This window comes from Anomaloglossus baeobatrachus, chromosome 8, assembly GCF_048569485.1.
Source record: "Anomaloglossus baeobatrachus isolate aAnoBae1 chromosome 8, aAnoBae1.hap1, whole genome shotgun sequence".
NCBI lineage: Eukaryota > Metazoa > Chordata > Amphibia > Anura > Aromobatidae > Anomaloglossus > Anomaloglossus baeobatrachus.
In genome coordinates this window covers 148,146,855-148,166,978 of record NC_134360.1, presented here as the reverse complement: position 1 = coordinate 148,166,978, position 20,124 = coordinate 148,146,855, and the positions used below count along the sequence as shown (strand labels likewise).

General features: G+C 46.7%; 1 protein-coding gene across 4 annotated transcripts in view; it reads left to right on the top strand.

The window, feature by feature from the left end:
- KCNT2 (potassium sodium-activated channel subfamily T member 2) overlaps window positions 1-20,124 on the top strand; it is a 1,626,062-nt gene that overhangs the window by 1,088,088 nt on the left and 517,850 nt on the right. The window lies entirely within an intron of this gene.

Here is a 20,124-nt window from a genome sequence, read left to right as displayed (position 1 = left end):
TATAAATCTTCTGTACAACTTAGTTTGCTGTATACAAATTGCTTTTTTTGCATTCTCCTGGTTATAAGATTAGGCTTTATGCCTATTTGTCTTAATTTCTCCTCTGATATATTAATAGCACATCCACGTACATGCTCACATCATCCTATCATTCCTACCATGCAAAGTATTAATTGTCACAAAGTGTCATTATTCTATGCAAAAACATAAAATTAGCACTTGGCTACAGTCACTCTGCTCTACAAACACCCAACATTTCAATTAAAGAAATGAGTCATTACAGAGATTTATTGCTATTCTATTGGGTTACAGCTTACATGCGTAACATATTGATGACCTAATACAGGCCACCAATATATGGTCAGTGGTCCAACACTCATCGGTCAGCTGTTATCTGCTCCAATGGTGGCCGGATGGAAATAATGTATGGAGCATGAACAGCACCGCTCTGTACAATATTTAGTAGCTCTTAGCTACTGCACCCTATCTGTCATTCCCCTGAATATTTGTATTTTCCACTTTTTCCACTCAATATTGATGTTCCTCCAAAAGAAAACAAGTAGTGCTCTGATTGATAACAATCATTGATAGCTAGGTGCACACAATTTCTATTAAATCCTTGTGCAGTCTGTAGAGTTGCCTTCAAATATCAAGAATATGGAACTGTTTTTTCCTTTAGATAAACACAAGGTCAATACTTTTGTAAAACTGATATACACAGCATAAACTTATGATTTCAAGAGTTAAGGCCCCAATATATATTCGATACCTAACAACTGAAAGATGGTTCAGCCGTCAGATATTTCTTTGGACTCCCCATAAACACAGGAACACCAGTTTCGGCCATGTGCTCCTGTGCTCTCGGTGAGAGGCACTACTGGACTCAGAGCTGGTTTTAGACAAAGTAGGGTCGTGTGCAAAACATTAAAGTGTGACCCTAATTGCTCAAATAATGCAACATCACACTCATCATTTAGATTACATTTAACTGCGCGGAGTTCAGACCATTAAATGAGTGTGATTGACAATATTGGTGAACTTCGGTGATTGTTTCTCAGCCTGCTTACACAGGTCTAAGAAGAATGATGGGCACAGAATGATCAATAATCATGTGATCAACAGCACTTCTGCAGCTTGCACGGGGCGATGTGCTGCTGAAAAAAAATGATTTTTGTTCCACCATAAACAATCCAATCATCCAATGAATGAGCAGCATTTTTCTCGGTACTTGGGAGATTGCAGAAATGTTTACACTTATGAAATCTCATCTGGTCATGTGGGATTGATAAATGGATACTACAGACACATAGTATTTAGTGATGAGCGAGTACTAAAAAGCTCGGGTGCTCGAAGCTCGGGCCGAGCCTCCCAAGATACTCGTGTACTCGGCCCGAGCAACGAGCCCAATGTTATCCTATGGGAGACCCGAGTATTTTTGTGAAATGACCTCCCGGCAGCATGGAGAAACCCTAAAAATGTCACAAAAGTCTCAGAAGAGTGCTCAAATGACATGGCAACAGCATGGGGAAGACCCCTTGAAGCATTTATCACTCAAAAGTCACAGCTGTGAACAATTTTGTCCGCGTTTTACGCCATTTTTACGGACTCACCAGAAAACCTTCCAAAATGACCCCAAAATGATTTTTCATGGCGGAAATGTTAAGGGCACATACCCAATAGTGAGATAGATCTGGTGTATGTTACTTTTTGAGATCAATACATGAAAGATTTTACGTGAAAACATTGTGTGGCACTCCGATGTCCCTGAGAAGAGACGTACATGAAGGCCTCTTGAGTCTAATGTGCCCATTTTGAGGAAGTGAGTCTTTGTAGTATTTTCCTTTGCCAGGGCAGTCCTAAATTGTGAGGTTCACCAATGCCCCTGCATACAGACGTGCATGAGGGCCTCAAAACATTAAGTGTCCATTGTCAGGAAGTGGGTGTATTATAGTATAGCCCTTAGGCAGGGCAGCCAAAAATTGGGAGGCTCCACATTGTCCCTGGGTAGAGACGTGCATGATGGCCTTTAAACCTGAAGTGCCCATTGTAAGGAAGTGGGTCTATTTCAGTATAGCCCTTTGCCAGGGCAGCCAAAAATTGGGAGGCTCCACATTGTCCCTGGGTAGAGACGTGCATGAGGGCCTCAAAACATTAAGTGTCCATTTTAAGGAAGTGGGTGTATTTCAGTATAGCCCTTAGGCAGGGCAGCCAAAAATTGGGAGGCTCCACATTGTCCCTGGATAGAGACGTGCATGATGGCCTTTAAACCTGAAGTGCCCATTGTAAGGAAGTGGGTCTATTTCAGTATAGCCCTTTGCCAGGGCAGCCAAAAATTGGGAGGCTCCACATTGTCCCTGGGTAGAGACGTGCATGAGGGCCTCAAAACATTAAGTGTCCATTTTAAGGAAGTGGGTGTATTTCAGTATAGCCCTTAGGCAGGGCAGCCAAAAATTGGGAGGCTCCACATTGTCCCTGGGTAGAGACGTGCATGATGGCCTTTAAACCTGAAGTGCCCATTGTAAGGAAGTGGGTCTATTTCAGTATAGCCCTTTGCCAGGGCAGCCAAAAATTGGGAGGCTCCACATTGTCCCTGGGTAGAGACGTGCATGAGGGCCTCAAAACATTAAGTGTCCATTGTCAGGAAGTGGGTGTATTATAGTATAGCCCTTAGGCAGGGCAGCCAAAAATTGGGAGGCTCCACATTGTCCCTGGGTAGAGACGTGCATGATGGCCTTTAAACCTGAAGTGCCCATTGTAAGGAAGTGGGTCTATTTCAGTATAGCCCTTTGCCAGGGCAGCCAAAAATTGGGAGGCTCCACATTGTCCCTGGGTAGAGACGTGCATGAGGGCCTCAAAACATTAAGTGTCCATTTTAAGGAAGTGGGTGTATTTCAGTATAGCCCTTAGGCAGGGCAGCCAAAAATTGGGAGGCTACACGTTGTCCCTGGGTAGAGACGTGCATGAGGGCCTCAAAACATTGTTCCCATTGCAAAGGAGCGGGTCTCCTGTCGTTGTAATGTCCATTCTGCAAAGAATGGGCGAAAAAATTTACCACTGGGGGTATACCTGAAACAAAGACCTAACTATTGTAACGGTCATCATGATGGCGCATGAGGAGAAGGAGGAGCAGTCCAGCGATTATCCAAAGTCGAGAAGTGTACCCATGGGTGAGTGGAGGTACATGGCAAACTTTAAATTCCGCTCTCATTTGCTGGTGGTGTGGTGAAGTCTGGCCCAATCCAACCCTTGTTCATCTTTATCAGAGTCAGCCTGTCAGCATTTTCAGTTGACAGGCGGGTGCGTTTATCTGTAATGATTCCACCTGCGGCACTAAAAACACGCTCTGACAAAACGCTAGCAGCAGGGCAGGCCAGGACTTCCAAGGCGTAGAGAGCCAATTCATGCCACGTGTCCAGCTTGGATACCCAATAATTGTAAGGCACAGAGGAATGTCGGAGTACAGTTGTTCGATCTGCAAGGTACTCCTTCAGCATCTGGGCAAACTTAGGATTTCTTGTGGCACTACCCCGCACCTCAGGGGCTGTGGTACGTGAGGGGCTGAGAAAACTGTCCCACATCTTAAAGACTGTTCCCCTACCTCTGGCGGATTGGACTTGTGCCTCTCTCGGCTGTACGCCTCGGTTGTCCACTGATTCCTGACCTATGCCGCTAGCGTTTTGTGAGGGGAATGCTTTGCCTACTTCCGTGAGTATGGCCTTCCGAAACTGCTGCATTTTGGTTGACCTCTCATCCACGGGAATAAGAGACAAAAAGTTCTCCTTGTAGCGTGGGTCTAACAGTGTTACCAACCAGTAATGATTGTCGGCCAAGATGTTCTTAACGCGAGGGTCACGAGACAGGCAGCTTACCATAAAGTCAGCCATGTGCGCCAGACTCTTAACAGCCAGGACTTCAGTAGCCTGACCAACAAGATGACTGAACATGCTGTCCTCCTCCTCCTCCTCCTCCTCCTCCTCCTCCTCATCTACCCTGTCCTCTGGCCAGCCACGCTGAATCGAGGATATGACTGGTGTGCATGTCATATCCTCAATTTGGCCGGAGAGTTGCTCCATGTCTTCATCCTCCTCCTCGTCATAGTCCTCCACTGCACGTTGTGATGAGACGAGGCTGGGCTGTGTGTTATCACCCACACCCACTACTGTTTCTTGCTGCAACTCATCGCGCTCCGCCTGCAATGCATCATGTTTGTTTTTCAAAAGGGACCGTTTTAGAAGGCAGAGTAGCGGTATGGTGACGCTAATAATGGCGTCATCACCACTCACCATCTTGGTGGAGTCCTCAAAGTTTTGGAGGATGGTACATAGGTCTGACATCCATCTCCACTCCTCAGGTGTTATGTGTGGAGTTTGACCCATTTCCCGACGGCTTAGGTGATGCAGGTACTCAACAACTGCCCTCTTCTGCTCACATATCCTGACCAACATGTGCAGAGTTGAATTCCAACGCGTGGGGACATCACACACCAGTCTGTGAGCCGGAAGATGCAAACGGCGCTGAAAGCCGGCAAGGCCGGCTGAAGCAGTAGGTGACTTTCGAAAATGTGCAGACAGGCGGCGAACTTTTACCAGCAGATCAGACAGCTCTGGGTATGACTTTATAAACCGCTGAACCACGAGGTTGAGCACATGGGCCACGCATGGAACATGTGTCAGCTGGCCTCGCCTCAAAGCCGCCACCAGGTTCCGGCCATTGTCACAAACGACCTTTCCTGGCTTTAGGTTCAGAGGTGTGAGCCAGTGATCTGCCTGCTGTTTCAGAGCTGTCCACAGCTCTTCTGCATTGTGGGGTTTGTCACCTATGCAGATTAGCTTCAGCACAGCCTGTTGCCGCTTCGCCGAGGCAGTGCTGCAGTGCTTCCAGCTTGTGACTGGTGTGGAGGGCACAGTGGATGAGGATGCGCAGGAGGAGGAGGAGGCTGAAGAGCATGACATTCCGGAGCTGTAGAGTGTGGGTGAAACACTGACTGAGGTAGGGCCTGCAAACCTTGGTGTGGGAAGGACGTGTTCCGTCCCTCGCTCAGACTGGGTCCCAGCTTCCACAATATTAACCCAGTGTGCCGTCAACGAGATGTAGCGGCCTTGCCCACAAGCACTTGTCCACGTGTCTGTGGTTAGGTGGACTTTGGGTGAAACAGCGTTGTTCAGGGCACGTGTGATGTTTTGTGACACGTGGTTATGCAACGCGGGGACGGCACACCGGGAGAAATAGTGGCGGCTGGGGACCGAGTAACGTGGGACAGCTGCCGCCATCAGGTCACGGAATGCTTCTGTCTCCACCAGCCTAAAAGGCAACATTTCCAGCGCAAGCAGTCGCGAAATGTTAGCATTTAGAACTGTGGCATGTGGGGTGTTGGCAGTGTATTTGCGCCTGCGTTCAAAGGTTTGCTGAATGGATAACTGAACGCTGCGCTGGGACAAGGACGTGCTTGATGATGGTGTTCTTTCTGCGTAGGCAACTGCAGGTGCAGGAGTGGAGGAGGCTTGTTCGCAGGCAGCATGGACAGAGGATTGGCTCGCATGCACAACCAGCGAAGACGTAGCAGTGACATCAGCAAGCACTGCTCCTCGACTCTGTTGTACTTCCCACAAAGTCGGGTGCTTGGCTGACATGTGCCTGATCATGCTGGTGGTGGTCAGGCTGCTAGTTTTGGTACCCCTGCTGATGCTGGCACGGCAGGTGTTGCAAATGGCCTTTTTTGAATCATCTGGATCCAACTTAAAAAACTGCCAGACTCGTGAAGACCTAACATTTGTACAGGCACCTTGTGTCGTCGTGTTGTTACGGGGAACGGTTGCCTGACTTCTGCCTGGGACCACCACCCTGCTTCTTACTGCCTGTTGTGATGCTACGCCTCCCTCCCCCTGTGCACTGCTGTCCTCGCTCTGCATATCCTCCTGCCAGGTTGGGTCAGTTACTGGATCATCCACCACGTCGTCTTCCTCTTCCGCACCCTGCTCCTCCTCCTGACTTGCTGACAATTGTGTCTCATCATCGTCCACCACTTGTTGAGACACGTTGCCAACTTCGTGAGAACGTGGCTGCTCAAATATTTGGCTATCTGTACAGACGATCTCCTCATGACCCACTTCAATATGAGCTGGCGAGAGGCCAGAATGTGTGAATGGAAACGTGAACAGCTCTTCCGAGTGTCCAAGTGTGGGATCATTAATGTCCGAGGAGGACGTGTACTCAGCCTGGTGGTAGGAAGGAGGATCAGGTTCAGAAATGTGCGGTGCAGTATCACGGCTACTGACACTTGACCGTGTGGAAGACAGAGTGTTTGTGGTGGTGCCAATCTGACTGGAAGCATTATCCGCTATCCAACTAACAACCTGTTGACACTGGTCTTGGTTCAAGAGCGGTGTACTGCTGCGGTCCCCAAGAATTTGGGACAGGACGTGCGAGCGACTAGATGTGGCCCTTTGTTGTGGCGAAATTAGAGCTTGCCCACGACCTCGGCCTCTGCCTGCACCACCATCACGTCCACTTCCTTGTTCCTTGCCAATGCCCTTGCGCATTTTGCAATGCTGTGCACTGCTGACGTGTATATTCACTACTTGTGCGTTATATCAAAGTTTCTGGAAATTGCACACCAGTGCACCTGTACGCTGCCACCAACAGGCACACACGTGCGGTTTTAAAAACCAAGCACGGACGCAATAATAACCTAACACAGGTTTTAGGAGCAAAAATTAAGAACTCTGACACTATCAGCCACTGCTGACTGACGTGTATTATACACTACACTTGTGCGTTATATAATAGTTTGGTAAACGCACACCAGTGCACCTGTACGCTGCCACCAACAGGCACACACGTGCGGTTTTAAAAACCAAGCACGGACGCAATAATAACCTAACACAGGTTTTAGCAGCAAAAATTAAGAACTCTGACACTATCAGCCACTGCTGACTGACGTGTATTATACACTACACTTGTGCGTTATATAATAGTTTGGTAAACGCACACCAGTGCACCTGTACGCTGCCACCAACAGGCACACACGTGCGGTTTTAAAAACCAAGCACGGACGCAATAATAACCTAACACAGGTTTTAGGAGCAAAAATTAAGAACTCTGACACTATCAGCCACTGCTGACTGACGTGTATTATACACTACACTTGTGCGTTATATAATAGTTTGGTAAACGCACACCAGTGCACCTGTACGCTGCCACCAACAGGCACACACGTGCGGTTTTAAAAACCAAGCACGGACGCAATAATAACCTACTAACAGGTTTTTTTGGGGAGCGACAATTACAGTACAGACAAGTCAGACACTATCTGGACTGTTTTACACTGTGTACACCAGCCCCAGATATGAAGGCTGGTATACGGTCACCACTACCCTGCCTGCCTGCCTGCCTGTATACTGCTACAATAGTCCTGACAAGGACTCTTTTGGTCACTAGCCTGTATTCAGACCTGGCTATACCCTGCCTGTATATAGCAACAATAGTCCTGAGAAGGACTCTGCTACTGTACTCCGACCTGGCTATACCCTGCCTGCCTGTATACAACTAGAATAGTCCTGAGAAGGACTTTTGGTCACACTGTTTGCAGCCCTGCAACTGAAAAAGCTATAAAGGGCCGCAAAGCTTTCCCTGAATCAGCGACACTCTCCCTACACTCACTGTCAGAATAGCTGTGAGCAGAGCACAGCGCGCCGGCCGATATAAAGGCTCGGTGACGCTGTGCAGGCCGGCCAATCACTGCAATTCCACAACTAACAGGGCTGTGGCATTGCAGTGGTCTGCCAGCCAATCCCTGCATGAGGGCTGGCTCTCAAAAGAGCGCCAACATGCAGAAATGAAGACCACGAGTAAAGCACGAGTATCGCGAGATTACTCGGTCCCCGCCGAGCAGCCCGAGTACAGTGATACTCGTGCGAGTACCGAGTAGTGACAAGCATGCTCGCTCATCACTAATAGTATTTGATCCACAAACAATTCATATTACACACACATAGCACACACACACACACACACACACACACATAAATGTATACACACAGCTCCTTCATATGGACACATGAATACAAAGAGCACATACAGTTGAAACCAAATATTTACATAAACTATCTAAAAATACACATCTGCAGGTTTTTCTCACAATCTAACACAGAATGAACGTTTGCCGTTTTAGATCAATTAGGAACTAAAATTAATTATATTTGCCAAATGCCAGAATAATGAGAGAGATAGAGAATGTTTTAAGGCATTTTTATAACTTTCTGTAAAGTACAAAGTTTACATACATTTCATTAGTGTTTGGTATCATTACCCTTAAACTGTATAACTTGGGTGAAATGTTTTAAATATCCTTCCACAAGCTTCTCACAATAGTTGGTAGGAATTTGGGCCCATTTCTCTTTACAGAACTGGTGTAACTGAGCCATGTTTGTAGTTCACCTTGCTCGCACCTGCCTTTTCAACTTTGCCCATAAATTTTCAATAGGATTGTGATCAGGACATAGTGATGGCCACACCAAAACATTGACTTTGTTATCCTTAAGCCACTTTGTAACCAGTTTGGGAGCATACTTTGTGTCATTGTCCATTCAGAAGACCCATTTCCACCCAAGCTTAAAGTTTCTGGGTCTTGAGATGTTGCTTCAGTATTGCCACATAATCTTCTTTCCTCATTATGCATCTATTTTGTGAAGTTCACCAGTCCCTCCTGCAGCAAAATAACTCTACGAACCTTGTGTTTCACAGTTTGGATGGTGTTCTTAGGCTTCAAAACTTCTCCCTCTTTTCTCCAAATGTAACAATGTTCATTATGGCCAAACTGTTTAATTTTTGTTTTGGCAAACAACAGGACATGTCTCCAAAAAGGAAACTCTTGGTTCCTGTGTGAAATTGCGAACAATAATCTGGCTTTTTTATGTTTCTTTTGGAGTAATGGCTTCTTCTTGGCAGAGTAGCCTTTTTTAGCCCATGTTGATACAGTACTTGTTTCACTGTGAATAATGACACAATCTTACCAGCTTCTGCCAATATCTTCACAAGGTTAAAATGGCACATATTGAATGCCATTGTCAGCAAATTTTAACACGCTAACCATTAAGGATTGAGCGTACTTACACACCAAGTAAGTGGAGACCTCACCCCATGAGCCAGCTCCAAACACTCTCTTTTGATTTGCACTGCACATATAGAGTGGATGTTGTGAAAGTGTTAATATACCACCTGGCACCCATACATTCTAAACTTATATATGCCACCAGGAACCTAAACTTTCTAGACACATAGATGTATATATACACAGCAGCAAGAGCCCAAATATACAACATATACACACCAGCAGGAACCCATACAATCTAAGCCCATTTTATATGTACAGTCATATGAAAACGTTTGGGCACCCCTATTAATGTTAACCTTTTTTCTTTATAACAATTTGGGTTTTTGCAACAGCTATTTCAGTTTCATATATCTAATAACTGATGGACTGAGTAATATTTCTGGATTGCAATGAGGTTTATTGTACTAAGAGAAAATGTGCAATCCGCATTTAAACAAAATGTGACCGGTGCAAAAGTATGGGCACCCTTATCAATTTCTGGATTTGAACATTCCTAACTACTTTTTACTGACTTACTAAACCACTAAATTGGTTTTGTAACCTCATTGACCTTTGACCTTCATAGGCAGGTGTATCCAGTCACGAGAAAAGGTATTTAAGGTGGCCACATGCAAGTTGTTCTCCTATGTGAATCTCCTATAATGAGTGGCATCATGGGCTCCTCAAAACAACTCTCAAATGATCTGAAAACAAAGATTATTCAACATAGTTGTTCAGGGGACGGATACAAAAAGTTGTCTCAGAGATTTAAACTGTCAGTTTCCACTGTGAGGAACATAGTAAGGAAATGGAAGAACACAGGTACAGTTCTTGTTAAGCCCAGAAGTGGCAGGCCAAGAACAATATCAGAAAGGCAGAGAAGAAGAATGGTGAGAACAGTCAAGGATAATCCACAGACCACCTCCAAAGACCTGCAGCATCATCTTGCTGCAGATGGTGTCAATGTCCATCGGTCAACAATACAGCGCACTTTGCACAAGGAGAGGCTGTATGGGAGAGTGATGCGAAAGAAGCCGTTTATGCAAGCACGGCACAAACAGAGTAGCCTGAGGTAAGCAAAAGCACATTTGGACAAGCCAGTTACATTTTGGAAGAAGGTCCTGTGGACTGATGAAACAAAGATTGAGTTGCTTGGTCATACAAAAAGGCGTTATGCATGGAGGTAAAAAACCACGGCATTCCAAGAAAAGCACTTGCTACACACAGTAAAATTTGGTGGAGGTTCCATCATGCTTTGGGGCTGTGTGGCCAATGCCGGCATCGGGAATCTTGTTAAAGTTGAGGGTCGCATGGATTCAACTCAGTATCAGCAGATTCTGGACAATAATGTGCAAGAATCAGTGACGAAGTTGAAGTTACGCAGGGGATGGATGTTTCAGCAAGACGATGATCCAAAACACCGCTCCAAATCTACTCAGGCATTCATGCAGAGGAACAATTACAATGTTCTGTAATGGCCATCCCAGTCCCCAGACCTGAATATCATTGAACATCTGTGGGATGATTTGAAGCGTGCTGTCCATGCTCAGCGACCATCAGACTTAACTGAACTGGAATTGTTTTGTAAACAGGAATAGTCAAATATACCTTCATCCAGGATCAAGGAAGTCATTAAAAGCTACAGGAAGCGACTAGAGGCTGTTATTTTTGCAAAAGGAGGAGCTACAAAATATTAATGTCACTTTTATGTTGAGGTGCCCATACTTTTGCACCGGTCAAATTTTGCTTAAATGCAGATTGCACATTTTCTGTTAGTACAATAAACCTCATTTCAATCCAAAAATATTACTCAGTCCATCAGTTAGTAGATATATGAAACTGAAATAGCTGTTGCAAAAACCCAAATTGTTATACATAAAAAAGGTTAACATTAATAGGGGTGCCCAAACCTTTTCATATGACTGTATATATATATATATATATATATATATATATACATATATATATATATATATATATATATATATATATATATATATATATATATATATATATATATATATATATATATATATATATGTACTGTAAATACCAAAAGGGTAACAATGTTTTGATCTTTTGACTTTTAGGACTCATATCTCACCATCTACTACAGCTGCTAATGCGAGACTACTATCATTTCAAAGACAATTATTTTGGCTATCTTATATGAATATATTTGACTTGCAATAATTTAGCAAATGATTAATTAATTTATACAGATTCTTGTCATGCCACTGCATTGTTACTGTTTTGCTCCTGGAGGTGGAAAAATATGTTTTTTCCTGCATGCTACCAATTACAACTTTTAAAAAATTTCCTAATAGCTCAATGTGTTATTAGGTTGATTCGAAACTGAAAGGTCATTGATTCAAATCAAAAAGCAGCCATGAAGATTTCCGATGAAAAGTGAAACAGCATTATGAAGCTCATTGACAGCAGTCTCTCGACCAAGAAAATTGCCAAACTGCATCATGTGAGTGACATAACAGTTGGAAGAATATAAAATGAAGTCCATCCACCCATAAAATATCCAAGAGGTGGACATCCAGGCAAAATATTGGAGTCAACAAGTCTGTTCATCACAAGGTCTATATATTTGTGTACGATAAACACTGCAGTGGAGGTAATATGTGAGCTTCAGAACAGTGAGATCACATGCAAGTACTATGCAAAGTACAGTACACATCTGGAATAGGGGCATGAAAAAATTGAGGGAGCCTCAATTTTAATGTCATTATAAGAAGTGTTGGCTCTAGTTTGTAATAAAAAAGTACAGAAAATGGACAGTAGAGGATTGGAAATGGGTGATTTAAACTAATGAGACAAAAGTCAAAAGATGGCTATGATGGGTGCAAATGGGTCTGGAAAAAACAAAAGCTAAGGGGCTAATGGATTGAGATATTGAGGGAACTGTCTAGTTTGGTGGAGGACGCCTGATGATATGGGGTTGTTTCACAGCCAAAGGTGTTGAATACTTAACCAGGATTGAAGGTGGTCTCAAGGTTGAGGTGTATATGAGTATCTAACTAAAATGAGTTACTTTGTACACTCGAGTACTATGAGTAGGAAAAGGATAAGTGTTTCCACAGGACAAGAACCCGAGGGTATGTTGAGATTGGCAAAGAAATGGTTCAATTGCAGTGAAGTAGAGGTGCTGGGTTGACCTCAACTCAATCAAACAATTGTGGGTAGAGTTGAAGAAATATCTGTATACATACCCAAGTGTTACGGTTCCCGTTTCTGGGGATCTGCATGTCTCCTTATCCTTTGCTGTGGTCTGGCTATGCTATATCTTGGTCCCAGGTCTGTGTGGCGCTGGAGACTATATTCTGATTCCATGCTACTGAGCATGTGCGAGCGCTGGAGACTAAGTCCTATCTTGGAGATACTGCACATGTGCGGGTGACATCATCGCTGACACGAGGTCACATGTCTCTGACACATACTAGGTCGATTGGCCGCTGGTCATGTGCTTATGACGCTTTGCTCTGTGATAGGCCAGCGTGACGTCATTGCTGACGATTCTCGCAGCGGATTTGCTGGTGTCCTCCATCTTGGATGAGGCACAGTGTCTATATAAGACCCTGACGCATGCTGCTCGGCGCTTAGTCCTCTTGGTTCCTGCATAGGAGTAGACGCTCTGTGCATGTCCCTTGCAGCACCTATTGTCTATCTAGGTGAGCGTTATCAGTAGGGTAACGCTCTTGTACCTTGCAGCTTATGCTGTGGTCCGCATCCTCGCACCTTAGTGGAGCGTACATAGGCAGGTGCTTGCTGCACATGAAACCACTTATATCCTTAACCAAGAATATATGATGCCAAAATTCCTTAAAAAATACATTTTATTAATGAAACTTTAAGCATAAAAATTGCACATACAAACAAAGAAGGCACAACAGGGTAGGCACATACATTGGGAAGAAGGTGGGTTAGGACCAGCAAAATCCCCCGTAAAAGTAATAATAATGAGTAAACAGGGATTATTGGCCTGTATAGCAATAATTGTGCTGTACTGGAGGTCACAGTACTGATAGACAAAACGCTCAGAATCCGTACACAGAGTGTGAGGGGAGACTTATGGATCACACCTGACTTCATGCATTTATCCAAGTAGTTTTAACAGATGACAATAAATAAGTGTCAGCATATTGGTCACCAGATCTCCCTGCCGCATACCGCCAGCAGAATTATCTTCACATGCATGACAAATATGATTACACAGATGCTGCCTCACTGTGTCACATAATTATGGGTCACAGTGAGAGACATACGGGGGCACATTCTAGCCATATATCCACCATATTATGTAACTGATAGAGTTCCTCAGCTTCTAGATTATAGTATCTGGGCCAGAAGACATGTGCAGACCGTTACTCCCCCAAATCTCCTATTGACCAAGCACTGTAATTTGGCGGGTATTGCACGTCCCCACCCTACATTAGGGCAGAGAGGCGCACACCCACCAATCACTAACCTCTGTAGTACACAGACTGAGCGCAGCGTCTACCACACTGTACAACAGTGTTAATCATAAGTTACATATTACATCATAACACCAGTACATAATTCATAATAATAGTACAGACCTGAGTAGTGATTGCGTTTCCCACCCACCGAGCCTCAACGCGTTTCACCACCTGGGCTTCGTCAGGAGGCGGATCTGAGTAGTGATTGCGGTTCCCACCCACCGCGCCTCAACGCGTTTCACCACCTGGGCTTCGTCAGGAGGCGGATTTGAGTAGTGATTGCGGTTCCCACCCACAGCGTCTCAACGCGTTTCACCACCTGGGCTTCGTCAGGAGACGGATCGGTAGGGTAGTGCTCCTGTACCTTTCAGCCGTACTGTTGTCCGTGTCCTCGCACCTTAGTGGAGCGGACATAGGTAGGTCAGGTGGTCGTTACCTTATAGGGTAACGCTCCACTACACTGCCTCCTGCAGCAGTCCGTATCCTCGTACACTAGGGGAGCGGTTATAGGCAGGAGTTTCAAGCTAGCAGCATTGCTGCTATCCGTATCCTTGCACCACAAGTGGAGCGGACATAGGTAGGTGCCATATTGCACACACTACACTTCGTCTCTGTGACTGTTAACTGAGACAGGTGCTTTCACGCTCACAGATTGTGAGACTTCTTTGCACTTTTATGTTGTATTCCTCACTCTTTTGCATTTCCACTCCTATGTTATGCTAAGAGGTAGTCGCTGTGACTGAAACAGTATACGCCGCTATTGGCCTTGGTGACACTGTGACGTAACATTGTCAGTACCGCTTTGGTGGTACAGGTTTCCCCTATCCTCTGCCCTACTCTGCAGCAGAGCTCTGGATGGTGGACCCTGACTGTTGGATAGCCTTCCATTCCCTTATTATCCGACAGCCCCCGTAACATTAGGACTGAGCCAAGGGTCTGGCAGAGATGGCAGAGTATCAACAATTACATCGGTATATACAGCTTCTTGAAGCAAGGCTCAAGACTGTAGAGGATAAACCTCAAACTTTGGTGTCTTCGCCACATGACCCATGACTTGCTCTACCCAACAGATACTCTGGTGATGCCAGGTCTTGTCGTGAGTTCATAAGCCAGTGTCAGATTCACCTTGAGGTTAATGCCTCTCGCTTCTCTACGGAGAGGTCCTAAGTAGGCTTTATTATATCCCTGCTTCAGGATAAAGCCTTAGAGTGGGCTACTTCCTTATGGGAGTGCTCTGATTTGGTTACTCAGAGACATCAAGACTTCCTTGATGCTCTTAAAGCGGTGTTCATGGGACCGCAGGTTACCCACGATGCGGCTTTGAGACTGCTAGATCTGTCTCAAGGTTCGTTATCTACCAGCTCTTATGCCATTGCTTTTCGTACCTTGGTAGCAGAGTTAGACTGGCCTGAGAAGGTGTTAATACCTATCTTCTGGAGAGGTCTTGCAGGCTATGTCAAAGATGCTCTTGCTATTCGGGAAGTTCCTCCTTCCCTGGAGGACTTAATTACGGTAGCAACTAGGATCGATGTACGCCATAAGGAACGTAGACTCGAGGTTACCTTGTCACGTCCCAAGCGTTGAGTTGGCTCAGATGCTGTGGTTCCTTCTCCATCTTCCTCAGTATCCGACACATCTCCTACTCCTATGGAGTTGGGATATACTATTTCTAACCTCGTAAGGTGGGTCCCCCTATCTGTTACATATGTCATCAGGCTGGGCACTATGCCATCAAGTGTCCTAGCCGTCAGGGAAACTCCCAGGCCTAGTAACCATTAGAGGGGGGTTACTAGAGACGTCTTCTGCACCCTCTAAGTGTAGTGTCCCAGGTCAGCTCTCATTCTCTGAGAATTCATGGCCTATTATGGCTTTTGTGGATTCCGGAGCTGACGGGACTTTTGTGTCCTCAGGATTTGTAAAGAGGCACAATATTCCCTCTATCATGTTAGAGGCGCCTATTCCTGTTCGTGTTGTTAATGGGACTATGTTGTCTGACTCCATTACATTGAGGACAGTTCCCTTGCGCCTTTCCCTGTCTCAGGGTCACATAGAGGAGATTTATTTTCTTGTTTTGCCTGAGGGTATAGACAACGTACTTCTGGGTCTCCTATGGCTTCGGACTCATGCTCCTCTAATTGACTGGGAGTCCGACAGCATTATTAGTTGGGGTTCGAAGTGTCAGTCCCGATGTCTTCCCTTACCACCTAAGGTCGTTGCTTTTGCATCAACTGATCTCTCTCCCTTACCTACACCCTATTTGGATTTCGCTGATGTCTTTTCCAAACAGGGTGCTGAGACTCTTCCACCTCATAGGCCTTATGACTGTGCTATAGACCTCTTGCCGGGTTCTGTTCCACCAAAGGGCAGGATCTATCCCTTGTCTATCCCAGAATCCGAGGCTATGTTGGCCTATATAAAGGATAGTCTGGAGAGGGGCTTCATCCGCAAGTCTGTCTCACCTGCAGGGGCTGGGTTTTTCTTTGTGCGGAAAAAAGAGGGTGATCTGCGTCCCTGCATAGACTACAGGGGTCTTAACGCCATCACTGTAAAAAACAGATACCCCTTGCCCCTAATTTCTGAACTGTTTGACAGACTACGGGGAGCTAAGGTAGTTACGAAGTTGGATCTGCGAGGTGCTTATAACTTAGTGCGAATTCGAGAGGATGACGAATGGAAGACCGCTTTTAACACCAGAGACGGTCACTATGAATACCTCGTCATGCCTTTCGGTCTATGTAATGCACCCGCAGTGTTCCAGGACTTCGTAAATGACGTGTTTAGGGATTTACTGTTATCATCCATGGTGGTATATCTGGATGATATACTAATTTTTTCTCCCGACCAGGAGACACATCAGTTGGATGTGATCAGGGTCCTGTCTCGTCTAAGGGAGCACTCCCTGTTTGCCAAGCTCGAGAAATGTATATTTGAGCAAGCCTCTCTACCCTTCTTAGGCTATATCATTTCTCATGAGGGATTAGCAATGGATCCTGCGAAGCTTTCTGCAGTTATGGAATGGGCTGAACCTCATCCCTTGAAAGCAGTACAACGCTTCCTGGGATTCATAAATTATCACCGGCAATTCATACCACACTTTTCTACCTTGGTAGCTCCGTTAGTGGCTTTGACTAAAAAGGGCGGCAATCCTAAGGTCTGGTCTATTGAGACATCCCAGGCTTTCAAGGCAGTTAAGGAACACTTTTCATCTGCTCCTGTCCTCCAAAGACCTGACGAGAATAGGCCCTTTCTCATGGAGGTGGACGCATCCTCTGTAGGAGCTGGAGCAGTTCTATATCAAAAGAACAGCTCAGGTAGAAAAAGACCGTGTTTTTTCTTTGCAAAGACGTTCTCCCCTGCTGAGAGGAACTACACTATTGGTGACAGGGAACTACTTGCCCTAAAATTAGCATTGGAGGAGTGGCGTCACTTGCTTGAGGGAGCCAGACAGCCCTTTCAGGTCTTTACAGACCATAAGAACCTGACGTATTTGCAAACTGCACAACGTTTGAATCCTCGGCAAGCTCGCTGGTCCTTGTTTTTCTCTCGGTTTAACTTCTCCATTAATTATCTTACCGGGAGTAAGAATAACAAGGCCGACGCACTCTCTCGGTCTATGGAATCATCTCAGGAAGAGAATGAGGACCCTCGTCTCATTCTTCCATCTAGGGTTTTTCACACACTCTCTCCTGTAACGTTAGATCAGATTCCACCAGGCAAGACGTTCGTTCCTCCTAGTCGACAGAATGACATTCTGTCATGGGCCCACACCTCTAAGGTGGGTGGACAGTTTGGCATTAGAAGGACACGAGAATTACTCGAGAGGTGGTATTGGTGGCCCCAGTTGGCCAACCATGTCAAGAGATACATCCGATCGTGTTTTTCTTGTTCTCGCAATCGTCCTTTGTAGCAGAGACCTGCTGGTCTTTTACACCCATTACCTGTGAGAGATAGACCATGGGAGGTGGTAGGCATGGATTTTGTGGGTGAACTTCCCTGCTCTCAAGGGAATCGGATTGTGTGGGTAATAACTGATCATTTCTCTCGGATGGTTCATCTGGTACCCTTACCGAGAATACCATCCTCCATGGTATTGGCCAAATTGGTCCTCAAACATGTTTTTAGGCTGCATGGAATGCCAGACCATATCGTCAGTGACAGAAGTCCACAATTTGCTTCCCAGTTTTGGCGAGATCTGTTTAGTCTCTTACAGATAGAGTTGAACCTCTCTTCGGCCTACCATCCGGAGACCAATGGGTTGGTTGAACGAACCAACCAATCTATGATCATGTACTTACAGCACTTTGTTTCAGAGAATCATGACAATTGGTCTACTCTCCTACCCTGGGCAGAGTTTTCCCTTAACATCCCAGGGTGCCTGTTCCGTTTCCCGCCTCCGTACCACCGCCTCTTGTGACGGATTGGGCAACCAATGCTAGGGAGGTCAGGGATCGGACTCAGAGTGCATTCCAAGTAGCAAAGGATCACATGAAGACGGTAGCTGATCGTTTTCGCCATCCCTCTCCTGTCTTTTCCCCAGGGGATTTCGTATGGCTCTCTGCTAAAAACGTGAAACTTAGAGTGGAATCTGCCAAGTTTGCTCCTCGATTCCTGCGTCCTTATGAGGTACTTCTGTCTCGGGCGGGGAGGATGCCGTCGCTTTTGCGCTCTCGCTTATGCTCGGGTCTGGCGCTGCTGCGGCTGCTGCTCGGTGGCTCGAGCGGTGGGCCGGATCCGGGGACTCAAGCGGCGCTCCTCGCCCGTGAGTGAAAGGGGTGGTTGGTTTGGGAGATTTAGTCCGTGACGCCACCCACGGGTCGTGGTGAAGATGGGCACCACCGCTGCTTGTGACGGGGATCCCGGGAGCGATGGTAGGGAGCAGCTGAGATGTTGTTTTCCCCCTCCGTGGGTAGGGGTCGGTGGTCCCGGGGCCCGGTAATGTTGTGACGGGGAGACAGGGTTGGTGAGGAGCAGGGTTGCAGGGACGGCGCGGCGCGGTGCCGGATGGCACGGGTGTACTCACTCAGCAAGAAAGGTACAAAGTCCTCGGTAAACCAAATGGCTGGATGGACGGGTCCCTCAGCTGGCTGCAGTGTCTCTCCCCGGACAGGTGATGGTGGCTGTCTTTCACTACACCTTGATGTTCTTCTTTCTGACTACTATGGATTCCCAACGGTAGTCCGCTCCCCGGTGTATGGGTACCGGAGGAGCCCGTTTGCCCTTAGACGCTGGCCCTTGGGTCTCTAGCCTTAGGCTGTAGCTGTATACCCTAACGGTGTGGGCGGTTGCCTTCAATCGGGACTTTTGCTGTTGTGAAACCCCTGGGGTTCCAGTCACATTCAGATCTGACTATTGACGGCGGCTCCAAGCCTGGTCGGGGTCTGATGGCCCTGCCTGTGTGTGCTGGCTTCACTTTGCTCCCCTGTCGGTACCGGCGAACCGTCGCCCGTCCCCGGTCCTACTGTTCCGCGTTGCTCCACCACTCCTGCAGACGGCCACCACCGTCTGCCAATCTTGCTGTTAGTGCCTGGGCCACAAACCCAGACACCCCAGTGTTTACTCCTCTCACTTCACACTCCTACACTGTTCTGACACTTTTCCCGCCTCCAGGCCTGTGAACTCCTTGGTGGGTGGAGCCAACTGCTTAGCTCCGCCCCACCTGGTGTGGACATCAGACACTGGAGGGAGGCAACAAGGGTTTTTGTTTGGCTGATGTCCCTGTCTGATGGGGTGGGGTGTTTGTATGGTATTTGTGATGACCTGGCAAGGCCAGGGCGCCACACTTCGCCAGGTTAATCCTGTGGTATATCAACTGAAGGTACCTGCCCATCTTAGGATCCATGACAAATTCCACGTTTTGCTCTTGAAGCCGGCTATTCTATCCCATGCCCGTTCAGAGCCATCCCCTTCCTCCGATTCCTCTCAGTCCAGCTATGAGGTACGGGACATCGTTGGTTCTAAGATGGTTCGTGGTCGCAGGTTCTTCTTGATCGATTGGGAGGGCTACGGTCTGGAGCATCGCTCCTGGGAGCCTGAGGAGGCTGTCAATGCTCCTGACTTAGTTGCTGAGTACCTGCACCGCCGGAGGGGGGGCCCTTGAGGGGGAGGTACTGTTACGGTTCCCGTTTCTGGGGATCTGCGTGTCTCCTTATCCATCCTTTGCTGTGGTCTGGCTATGCTATATCTTGGTCACAGGTCTGTGTGGCACTGGAGACTATGTTCTGATTCCATGCTACTGAGCATATGCGAGTGCTGGAGACTAAGTCTTATCTTGGAGACACTGCACATGTGCGGGTGACATCATCGCTGACACAAGGTCACATGTCTCTGACACATTCTAAGCCGATTGGCCGCTGGTCATGTGCTTATGACGCTTTGCTCTGTGATAGGCCAGCGTGACATCATTGCTGACGATTCTCGCAGCGGATTTGCTGGTGTCCTCCATCTTGGATGAGGCACAGAGTCTATATAAGACCCTGACGCACGCTGCTCGGCGCTCAGTCCTCTTGGTTCCTGCATAGGAGTAGACGCTCTGTGCATGTCCCTTGCGGCACCTATAGTCTATCT